This window comes from Malania oleifera, chromosome 6, assembly GCF_029873635.1.
Source record: "Malania oleifera isolate guangnan ecotype guangnan chromosome 6, ASM2987363v1, whole genome shotgun sequence".
Classification (NCBI taxonomy): Eukaryota; Viridiplantae; Streptophyta; class Magnoliopsida; order Santalales; family Ximeniaceae; genus Malania; species Malania oleifera.
Window position 1 is genome coordinate 45,821,066 of NC_080422.1, and position 4,883 is coordinate 45,825,948.

Genomic DNA, 4,883 nt, shown 5'->3' on the forward strand with positions numbered 1-4,883 from the left:
CTGCTGCAGATATGAGATGACATAAGAAAAACATCTTCAAGAGGAAAACACCCTTAGCCATCTAGCGGACTCAAAAGCTCGGGAAAAGTTTGATAAAATGCATCCATGGTTTTCTAATGATCCTTGCAACATCAGACTTGGCCTTACTTCAGATGGGTTCAATCCTTTCAGTAACATGAACAACCCATATAGCATGTGGCCAGTTATGATGATGCCATACAATATGCCACCATGGCGATGTATGAAAAACCCCTTCATTTATACGTCTCTGCTTATTCCTGGACCGAGGCACCTGGTAATGATATTGATGTTTACTTGAGGCCATTAATTGATGAGTTGAAAGAACTATAGGAAAAAGGAGTGGAGACATTTGATGTGGAAACCTGGACAACATTTCAGATGCATGCTGTACTGTTGTGGACAATTATGATTTCCCCACCTACAAAAATCTGTTGAGATGGAGCACAAAAGGTTACTTAGCATGCCTAGTGTGTAATAAGAATGTTGGGTCCTTATCCTTAAAGTATGGACGCAAGTTATGTTTTATGTGTCATCGTCGTTTTCTACGACCTAGACATCCTTGGAGGACTCGTGGTGTCAGAAGCTTTAATGGAAAACCTGAACGAAGGTTGCAACCAAACCGACTAAGTGGGGAAGAGATATTAAACAAGCTTAGGTTGATCAGAGATATGAAATTTGGGAAATCACCTAGTAGTAGAAAAAGGAAACGTGCTGAGTGGGAGTTAAATTGGACAAAGAGAAGCGTTTTCTTCGAGTTGTCATATTGGAAAGATCTTCCACTACGCCACAACTTGGATGTCATGCACATCGAGAAGAATATTTGTGAGAATGCCATTTGTACATCGCTGGATATAAATGGGAAGACAAAGGACAATGTAAATGCTCGTCGGGATATGGAAGATATGGGAATAAGGCCTGAATTGCATTTGATTCGAGATGGGGACAAACTTCTCATGCCATCAGCCTATTACACATTTTCGAAAGATGAAAAGAATAATTTCGTTAAATGGTTGAAATCAATGAAGTTCCCTGATGGATATGCATTGAACATTACTCGATGCATAAGCACGAAGGAAGGGAAGATGTTAGGAATGAAAATTTATGACTGTCACGTCCTTTTGCAACAGGTTCTACTCATTTTTCATCTTGGACACTTGACCGAAGATGTTCACTCGGTGCTGATTGAATTGGGAATCTTCTTTCGACCATGGTGCTACGAGAAATTGAGTGTAAACGTACTTAAACAGTTAGTGGAGGACATTGTGATCATACTATGCAAGCTGGAGAAAATATTTCTACCAGCATTCTTCGATGTGATGATCCACTTAGCCATCCATTTACCAATGGAGGCCATATTTGGAGGACCGGTCCAATATCGTTGGATGTATCCTATTAAGAGGTAAATTATAAAATCCTACAATGTTCACGTGATTTCCTCGCTTTTTTTTTTTTTTTTTGGTGTACAAGTCACTAATGCTATGTAAAATGCACAGGTTTTTATCCACTTTGAAGGGGTATGTATGCAATAAGGCACGATCGGAAGGTTCAATCATTGAGGCATACATTGACAGTGAATGTCTTGCATTTTGCCTAATGTATCTATATGATAATGAAACAAGGTTCACTCATGAGGAGCGAAATGCAGATGTTCATGCTATTAATGCCGAAGATGAAGAATCGAGGAGTTCTATATTTTAAGGAAATGTTTGGACATTTGGTGCACATGTTTACGATTTCATTGATATGGACAACCTACGAAAGGCTCATTTTTACGTCCTTAATAATTGTGATGAAACTATTCCATATATTGAGTACGTGGTTCAAAAATCCTTACTTTGCATTGTATTTACATATGCATATATACTTAGTTGACATTAACATGTACTATTGTTGCATATAGCGAACATAAAGCTGAACTTTTGGATCAAAATGAAATGAATGTTGATGAAAGACATAAGAAGGAATTTGTCAATTGGTTTGGATGTCATGTAAGTAACAACTATTGCCCGAGTTCGCTACAATGTATAATTTCAATATTGACGGTTTACTCATCTAAAGTCCTTTGTAATTAATAGATGAAAGTCATGTATTATAATAAAGAACCAACAACAAATAAAGACTTGTATGCGTTAGCATGTGGCCCCGATCAACGAGTTAACCGCTATAGCGGATGCATTGTCAACGACTTATGATTTCATATGAAGTCCCTCAAATTGCATAGAAGAACCCAAAATTATAGGGTTGTGGTGCTAGGCACAGAAGGAGATAAGGAAATTGACTACTTTGGTGTGTTGGATGACATTCTAGAGCTTCACTATGGAGCTAACATACTTGTCCACATCTTCAAGTGTACTCGATGGGACATTACAAATAAAAAGAGTGGGATAAATACGAATGCCTACTTTTCTAGTATCAATTTTAGTAAAACATGGTATCAAAATGACCCTTTTGTGCTTACGACGTAAGCAGAACAAGTGTTATACCTTAAGGACACAAAATTAAAGGGTGAATGGCATGTGGCCCAAAAAATTCCTCCTCGAAGTTTGTATGATATTATAGAGGTCGCAGATGGGAAGAAGAGTGTCAGCAATGATGCTTTCCAAGAAGATCAGCCATCTGTTAGTGTAGCAATGCACTCCGTTATCAATGTTGCTGAGGAAGGAGCTGATCTTGTACCATTGAATAGGGTTGGTGCCACTGTAGAACACGTAGGAATTGCTGACATTAGATTGAACCCTCTGTACACGGTGACTTCATCGACAGTGATGAAATTGATGGGGAAGGCAAAACTATGGTTGAGTACTATAGTGAAGAGGAAGACACTCTAGAAAGTGAGGATGATACTGATATTGAGGACGTATAGGGGGTAAGCGTGTTATGTTTTCACCATGTATTTGACATGTAAAAATAAGTGAAAATATATTTACTATGCATCCATTTAATATCCAATTTTCTTATATTTACTTGTGAATTATTTTGCAAACATGGCACCAGGAGGTCTTCGTCGCTTACTTTAGTCTAGGCTATCCATGACATCATCCCACGAGGATGATGGGTCATCCTCAAGAGCGACTGAGCATGTCGGTGCTGATGCAGCACCATCTGAGCCCTCGGGACCTCAGCCTAACATGGATCATTAGTTGGGGGTCAAGCCCAGGGTGAGTTGCCGACCATAATGAGCAGCGTTGGTAAGGTTACGAGTATTTGATTTAGAATAATATATTTACTGTCATTTCACGTGTATGATTATCGTATTGTTCTTTAACTCTTCTTTCAGCATCGACCTCTATGACGCAGACAACGAGTTCAAGCCATGGTGCAGTGAAGAACATTGCGCTAAAGAAGCACCTAGAGGGGACTGGGTGGCGGATCCGTGTTGACATTCCTCTAGGCTTTACGGCTCCGCTTAATGATTGGTGCACAGCCTGTTCATGGGAGCTTGGCATTATGTGTCGACAATATGCTCTAGTCGCCTGCTTCACCTGGCCAAAGGGGATGGAGGCTCAGCGCTTGGTTCTATATGAATGCATCTTGGTAAGTAACCCTAAAACATTTATTTTACTTTTAATATATTACCTAAAAGATTGTCTTACATTCTCTATATATTTCATATGCAGGAAGAATTTGATATGGACATTTTAACCGCAGACCGTGTCAAAAAGGCGGTGAACACGCAGTTGTGCTCTCATTTTAAGACCTATCACAGCAAAATGCGCAACCATTTTAGGGAGATAGGAGATGAAGTTGAAACACACCTATATGATAAAATCTCCCTAGAAGATTGGCGGGTGGTGTATCGCCATTTTCGCGACCCTAATTATCAGGTGATGTGTTTCTATTAATTACAATAACTAATTTTTCATATTTATGTGACTAATAAAAAGTCATTACATCTATTTTGTAGGCTATCTATGAAAAAAATGTTGCGAATCGCAGCAAACTAGATACGACGCATTGCGGTGGCTTGAAGTTATTCATCAATCATCAAAAGGTAATTGCTATGAAACTATCTTACCATTACCTGACAAGTGTTATTTATATTGACACTGCTGAATTAATATTAATGAACCTTTGTATGATAATGTAGCATGATACCGTCACTGGAAAACTGGAGTTGAGGCCGGATCTTTATCAGAGAACACATCAGAGGCCATCGGGGGAGTGGTGCCAGGGTGCGCAGAGGAAGCATGTAAGTCAAGCAGATTATTTAGTTCATTATTTTATTCAAAACATCAGTTGTATTCTAATTTCTTCATTTTCATTATTTTCATGATTGAAAATAGGCAAAGATTCTTAAGTTGAGGGATGCACTCGTTCTAGAGGGCAGTCAGCCGATGAGGGATGACGAGATCTGCACTCAGGTGCTTTGGCAATGAACGGGTATTGGTTGAATAGTCTTGGGAGTGGATACATCGCCCCAACATCATAATCTTCTTTCAGTGAGGCGTCTCGTGCTGAGATTAACCGAGAGCATCGAGTTGCCCAGGCTCAAGCAAAGGAGATGGTTATACAGATGCAAATGATGGAAGTGGAGAACTAGCAATTGAAAGAAAAGATGTCGAACTAGGAAGCGGAGATGGAAGTCATGAAGAGCTGGAAAGTGCAGATCGAACAAATGATGCGCCAATCTCGTCCAGATGATACGGGTGACTCCTCTCATTAGAAGGTATGTAAACGGTAGTTTGTCTTTGGGGCATAATATGATTGTTTTATTTTGACTACATTCATTAGAGTCGTACCAAAAGAATGCTTATTATCCCTCTTTTATGGTTGTCCCTATTCAACCTTTAACCTAGAAAAATCTTGTAGAAATTTCCCCTAATTAGTAATCACTTAGTGCGAAGAGTAACAAAGCTTCCTAT